Source organism: Cricetulus griseus, chromosome 4 (assembly GCF_003668045.3).
Source record: "Cricetulus griseus strain 17A/GY chromosome 4, alternate assembly CriGri-PICRH-1.0, whole genome shotgun sequence".
Lineage (NCBI taxonomy): Eukaryota > Metazoa > Chordata > Mammalia > Rodentia > Cricetidae > Cricetulus > Cricetulus griseus.
In genome coordinates, this window is record NC_048597.1 from 150,270,206 (window position 1) to 150,277,978 (window position 7,773).

Below are 7,773 nucleotides of genomic sequence, written 5' to 3' on the forward strand. Positions count from 1 at the left end.
ATGCCACAGTTGTATCTGGATGAGATTAGCTCCAGGTTGCAACAAGGTTCTCCACATATCCATCTAGGGCTAGAGCAATGACAAAATGATGAGATGAGGAATGGGAAATTCTGTTCTTGTCCTGCCTCCTCTTATTTGTGTATCTGAGTTGTCATGCTAACAAGTGTCAGCAATGATCATTGCTTTTTAGATTGTTGGAGATTAGTTTATTCTATTTAACTTTCAATGTTCTAATATGGGGAAATAACACTCTAAATCATGATAGCATGAACAGTAATTTCTGTGAATTCAGATGTATAGGCATTCTCATCATGTAGTTCACAAATGCTATGCCAGTAACTTTTTGTGGTCTTATAATGTCACAATATTCTTCTGTGTTTACAGATTATCTTAAAGAAGAATGGTTTTGGAGAATGGTTCTTTGGTGACTGAATTCATTCTACTTGGATTAACAAATGATCCTGACCTCCTATTGCCCCTGTTGTTACTCTTTCTGATAATATATACAACCACCATATTGGGGAATTTTTCTCTGGTCATTTTAATTGTGCTTAATTCTTACCCACACATCCCCATGTATTTTTTCTCTTAAACTTGTCTATCATAGACTTCTGTTACTCTTCAGTGATTATCCCCAAAATGCCGATGAACTTTTTACTGAAGAAGAATGTTAATTTTTGCACAGGATGCATGACCCAATTCTACATGTTTTGCTTCTTTTGGGATTTCTGAATGTTACATGCTGACATCAATGGCCTATGGATCACTATGTAGCTAACTGCAATCCACTCTTGTATCATGTGGCTATGTCCCCCAAGGTATGTTCCTATCTTATGCTTGGTTCATACATGATGGAACTTTGTGGTGCCATGATCCATACTGGATGCATCCTAAGACTGACTTTCTGTGCAGGAACACCAGCAACCACTATTTCTGTGATCTTTGCCCTGTGCTTCAGCTCTTGTACTGGCACTTATTTCACGGAAATAGAGATTCTTATTGTAGGTGGGAAAGATTTTATGGTGCCCAGTATCAATGGCTTTACCTCTTATGGCTTCATCCTCTGTAGCATCCTTCCAATAAGATCCAATGAAGGCATATACAAAGCTTTTAGTGCTTGCAGCTCCTACATCCTTGCTGTTTCTCTGTTCTTTATATCATGTGCATTTATATATCTTCAATCCTCCTCAGTTGAGTCTATGGATCAGGGAAAAATATCTTCTGTCTTTTATACCATTGTGTTTCCCATGATGAACTCCTTAATTTATTGCTTGAGAAACAAGATTGTTAAAGTTCTCCTGAGAAAAACATTTAGCAGGAGGCTTTGACCAAATTAAAATGTTTATCACTATAGTTTTCTCAGTGAGTATTTCTATAGCTTTAATCAAAACTACCTTTTTATCTATTTTTCAAAAAAATCTGATCATTGGTAAAACATTGGTATGTTTTTTTTTTCTTCCAGATGATTTTGGTACAAATTTCCTTTGATTTTATACTATTGGCAAAATCTTCTTTCATCATTTTAACTAAGAATAACAATAATTAATTAAACCTCTTTTTGTCATTGTAATTATGGGATGTATCCCCAAAAGAACCAGTGATCTGTCAATGTACATACAAAGTAATCCAGCATTGTCTATGTATCTTATGGCAAAATGGCTCTCATTCAATATGTAATAAAATGTGGATCAGATTAATTATTATCCTTTCTTGGTCATCAGTGTGTCCCTTTGTAATGAAAGTGCTTCATGATCCAGGTGTTTTTATTAATTGGCTAATAAATACAACCTATATTGCAAATATAAATAATATTCATTTGACTTTCTTATGACAGTCAGTAATGTTATATTTATTTAACCTCTCTACTTGTCATAAAACTTTGGTAGAATTTTTGTCTTTAAATGATGTCATCAAACAGCTGGTTGGAGAATGATTGGAAATATGGACCTATTTTTATTTTAGAAAAAAAATCGAGGACAATTCCAGTAGCTAATGTAATGAGCTGTAGCTGAAACTCAGTGGATGGATTCCTATGCCAATTCTAGAATGTGTTATTGTGAATAGTGCTATAATAATCATGAGTGTATCTCTAACCATATTTTATGCTGAACCAGATTCCTTTAGCATCTAACAACCATTTATGTGCTAGTGTGTTTTTATTCTTCCAGTAATCTCTCTACTTATTTCCATAGTTACATTTCCTGCTGCAGGACAGACTGTTTATTTTTTCACAATTTTGCTACTATTTATTATTTATTTTTCTTGATTACACACATTGTTAGTTAGATAAGATGGTCTATCAATGTAGTTTGATTTCTATTTGATGGGCTACAGGTATTGAATTGTGTGTGTGTGTGTGTGTGTGTGTGTGTGTGTGCGTATTAGACTCTTACACTTATTATTTTGATAACTATTCAGTTATTTTGAACATTTAATGATTATATTAGGCCTTTTGGTGTTTAACATGTTTGAGTTCTTTAATATATTCCAGTTACTGAGTTTTGTAGAAGGAAGAACTGGTAAACACATCTCTCTATTGATTTTTCTTGTTTCTTTTGCTGTGGATTTTTTGATGAAATCTTATTTATCATTTTTGCTGTTGTGTGTGTTGAAATAAAATGGCCCCATAGGTTCACAGGGAGTGACACTATTAGGAAGTGTGTCCTAGTTGGAGTAGGTGTATCTTCGTTGGAGGTAGTGCTTTAGCAGATGGGTGGGGTTTGATGTCTTAGAAGCTCAAGCCTGACTTGTGACACACAGTGTCTTCCTGCTGCCTGCCTATCAGTATGTAGAATTCCAGCTCCTTCTTAAGCACCATGTCTGCTGCACACTACTATGGTTTGTAACATGAATAATAAAAATCCAGAGACAGATATTGGGGTTCAAGCTGAAAGATCTGAGAAGCAAAGCAGTCAACCACTAAAGAGCTGAAAAAACAGACCGAGTTCCTGTTTCATCCAGTTTTATATTCCTCTCTACTGCTGGTATTAATGGTGTGTACCACCACCACCTGGCCTTTATGGCTAACTAGTGTGGGTGCTGGGATTAAATGTATGTGCTACCTCTGACTGGCCTGTATGTCTGACTAGTGTGGCTAGGTTTGCTCTCTGATCTTCAAGCAAGCTTCATTTGTTAGATCATAAACAAAATATCATCACAATGCTTCCTGCCTTGAGGCATGATGACAATGGACTAAAGACAGCCAATTACCCAATCATAACTAATAATGTACAAAAAACTCTCATGAACTGGAAAGGAATAAAGAAGCAATATTTGGAAGAGTTTAAGAGCAATGACATAATCTCAAAAAGTAGATACTGTAGAATAAATTTACACCAGTAAACAGAGGAAAACTGTAATGGAAATAACTCTGCACACATGAGAGAGAGAGAGAGAGAGAGAGAGAGAGAGAGAGAGAGAGAGAGAGAGAGATCTTATCTCAAAAATAAGAAATGATTGTTAAATGTACCTATTCAAATTCAGAAATTCATTGATTCCCTGTTTGTCTTGGATTATTTCCCCTTATGTTTCCACATTATCTTCAAAGTTTTAAGTGTTTCATTTAAATTTTTCATATATCTTTTAAAATTTCTGTACAGGATGAGAAGGATATATGTCTTCTTCTTTGCATGTTGATATTCATTTTTGCCAGCCTCAGTGTGTTCTTTTACTGCTACTGTTGTGTTTTTATCTGTTCTACATGTAGAAACAAGACTTTATAGACCCAATATTGTCTCAAACTAGATAGTCAAGAATACCTTGAACTCCTGATCCTCCCATTTTAATCTTTTGAGTGAGGATGTTGTAGGGATATGTCACCATGCCTAAATTCAACAACAGTTCAATGACTTTGTCTTTGCTCTGACATATATTTATGACATCTTTGTCTTGAATAAGATGTCTATAGCTGTGAGATTTTATTTTAATGTCCAATATTCTATTCTATTGATTCATTTGTGTGTCTTTTTGTTAGCATTATGTTGTTTTACAAGCTGTGTTTTTAAAGTATAATATGATATTAGGGTCACAATACCATTGACATGGCTCTTTTTGATCAGAATTGTTTCCATTTTCTGGTTCTTTGTTTCAATATGAATGTGTCTGTTTTTCACTTCTGTGAAGAATAACACCTTAGTTTTGATGTCTGGTACATTGACTTCTTTTGATTAAAAGTCCATTTCATTACATTTAAAAATGCTGAGCCACAAACATGGAGGTCTTTCCAATTTCTTCCATCTAACTCATTGATTTCTTTGATGTCTTGCAGTTTTGACTTTAGTTGATTTGTACCTCTTTGCTTAAATCTTCTATATTTGTCTTCAATTAGAGGAAACTGAGTACGATTGTTTTCCTGATCTGTTTCACAGTGGGTTCATTATTGGGACATACAACTGCTGCTTTGCTTAAAGTGTTCATCAGATATGACAGAATTTCCCAGATCCTGTAAATATGGATCATATTATCTCCTATTTGTTTCACTCTTCTTTGTCTTGCCTTACTCATCAGTAGATTCTAATTACTATATTAAATGAAAGTTGATTCCGGCTCGAAGGACTTCGTGCATTCTTTAGCTGGGCGTTGGTGGCGCACGCCTTTAATCCCAGGCAGAGGCAGGCGGATCTCTGTGAGTTCGAGGCCAGCCTGGTCTCCTGAGCAAGTACCAGGATAGGCTCCAAAGCTACACAGAGAAACCCTGTCTCGAAACACCAGAAAAAAAAAAAAGAAAAAAAAGAAAAACAAATGAAAGTTGAGATTGGACATCTGGTTTCCTCTTTTTTTTAGAGAAAATGCTTCCAACTTTTCTGTATTTAGTGTGACTCTGCCTATGTATGCATAGCCTTATTATTTTGATGTGTGATACCTATTTTTCTATTGTTCAGGTATTTTATTATGAGGATATTTGGAAAATTGTTAAAATATTTCCACATGTACTGAAATCACTGTATGATTTAGCATTATACTATTTGCTATATTCTTGTTTAAAAATAATAGTATTTATTTTTTATATATTTTCTTTATTGAAACTTTGGGAATTTCACATCAAGCACTCCAATTCTGCTTTACTTCCATATCCTTCCCTTCCCACTGCAGTGGCCCCACAAATGAAACAAAACAAGCAAACACACAACTACAGCACTCAGATTTGCATGGACCTGGCTGTAGCATGTCCCCCAGACTCCAACAAGGCCACAAATTGTGCCCCAGACCCCAGTCCACAGTGAGGCCCCTGGTGGCCACATGGGCCATGGACTTCAACATAGAAACAGGCTGCAGTAGGACCATGGACCCAGACATTGTTCTTGGGAGTCACATGGGTCTGGATATCACCATGACCCCAGAAAGGCCACCCAGATCAGCATGGTACTAGTGGTAATGTGGCCCTTGGCCACAAACATGGTTCCAGGTGGTGGCCCAAACCCCAGGAATCCACATGGCCCTCATGGCAGCAGGAGTCAGAGACATCATCACAGACCCTTGGTGCAATAGGGCCCTGGACTCAGACATGGGCCCTAGCTGCTGCCCTGGCCTGGATGTCACCATGGCACCAAACAGCAGAACTTGACTCTTAGATCTGTATGGTTCCAGATATAGCATAGGCACTAGGCACCAACATGGTACCACGTGCCCAAATGGAGCCTGGGCAACTCCATGGCCCTTGGTTGCAATAGGAGTCACAGACATCAACTCTGCCCATGGCTGCTATAGGGCCAAGTACCCAGACATGGCCCTTGGCAGGAGCTTGGGCCTGGATGACAGCTTGAGTCCTGGGTGGCAATATGTGCTATATTCTAGTATAGCCTATATTTGCTGAAACAGCCTAATGTGAATTAGTCTGATTATTCTGTATATTTTCAATATGCTGGTAAATAAATGGCTTTAAAATATTGGTATATTAGACCATATTTTTATTTTAGGTTGTGTTTTATATGGTTTTGATATAGGCTAAATGTGTATTCATAGGATTAAATTGGATATTTTCTGACCCGCTATCTATGGAATCATTTTTAAAATTGTTAGTATCAATTGTTCCAAAGCATTCTGGTATAGTTCAGGCATGAGTTCAAAATGCCCTGCCATCTTATTTGTGGGAGAATTTTATTACTGCATCAACCATTATACATTATTTATCATTAATTATCTCAGAGATTTGTCAATATGTTCTTTTTCAATTTCGTACATCATATTCAAAAAGAAATTCATGCATTTCATATGTGTAGACAGAAGTTTCTGTCCCATCTGGTCCCTCAGTTGGTTAGTCTCAAATAAACACACAGAGGCATAAATCAATTATAGACTGTTTGGCTTATGGCTCAGGCTTCTTATTGGCTAGTTCTCTCTTAATTATTAAACCATTTCTATTAACCTGTGTATTTCTGCATGGTGATTCCTGGGCCTCCTTCTTCCTTGGCAGCTACATGGCATCTCCCTTGAGACTCACCTTATGTGTTCCTCTTCCCAGAATTGTCCTAGTCTAGTAGTCCCACCTATACTTCCTACCTGGCTACATCCTGCCTGTCCATTGGCTGAAACACTTTTTTTTTCTCTCTCTTTTTCTTTTATTAATCCAAGTTAGGGAACAAGCTTGTTTCACATGTAAGTTCCTTCTCCCTCTCCCTCCCCTCACCCCATCCCTCCTCCTCCAACCCCAACCTACCCCCACCCCATCCACCCACCACTCCCCAGGCAGGGTAGGGCCCTCAACAGGGGCTCTGCAAAGTCTACCATATCTTCCTGTGCTGGCCCTACCCATGTGTCCAGGGCCAGAGTGTATCCCTTTACATGGGATGGGCTCTCAAAGTCCCTTTTTACACCAGGGAAAAATGCTAATCCACTTCCAGAGGCTCCCTGGAGTGCAGAGGCTTCCTTATTGACATCCATGTTCAGTGGGCTGGATCAGTCTTGTACTGGTCTCCCAGGTAGCATCTGGGGTCGATGTGCTCTCCCTTGTTCAGGCCAACTGTTTCTGTGGGTTTCTCCAACCTGGTACAGACCCCTTCGATCTTCATTCCTCCCTCTCTTCAACTAAATTCCAGATTTCAGCTCAGTGTGTTTCTGTGGATGTCTGTCTCTGCTTCCATCAGCCACTGGATGAGGGCTCTAGGATGGCAAAAAGAGTAGTCATGGCTGAAACACTTTTATTCATCAACCAGTAAGAGAAACATATTCACAGCACACAAAAGGATATCTTCCATCATCTTCTCTTTTCTGTATAAATAAAAAAGTTTATACCTTTAACATAGTAAAATTATGCATAACAAAACAGTTATCAAGCAAGAACTATAGTTAACAATATTTAGTTCAAAAACATTTGGCAAAATTTAATGAAAATATTCTATCGTCTACCCTATCTTTGTGAGTGTAAGCTTTTATATGTAACTTATCTTTTATGATGACTAAGGAAAACCATAACCATGACTTCATATCTTCAACTCCATCAGAGACACCAGAAGGATAATATATAAACTCTAGAATTGACAGAGACATCTTGCTGCCTGGAGAGTTACCCAAAGTTCCTCTGTAATGTTATGGCATCCCTCTTCAGTCTATAGACCCATAATGTCTGGCAGACTTTTTGATGAAGCAGGAATCTTGAAGGACCATCCTGTCCCTTGGCAAGATCAGCAGTTACTTTTCTTTGTAACCTGCTTGTCTAGTTTGGACAGCATGCTGTCAAAGCAGTCCAGGCTAGAGCATTTTCTTATCCAAATGGCTATTTCTGTCATGTTGATGGCAGACTTCATAATGAGTTTTTTTTGATGCCCATCTTCCTCT

At 37.8% G+C, this 7,773-nt stretch overlaps 1 pseudogene; it reads left to right on the forward strand.

Moving 5' to 3' along the window:
* The first annotated feature begins 400 nt into the window (after positions 1–400).
* On the forward strand, positions 401–1,328 carry LOC100763442 (annotated as a pseudogene).
* Positions 1,329–7,773: the final 6,445 nt, after the last annotated feature.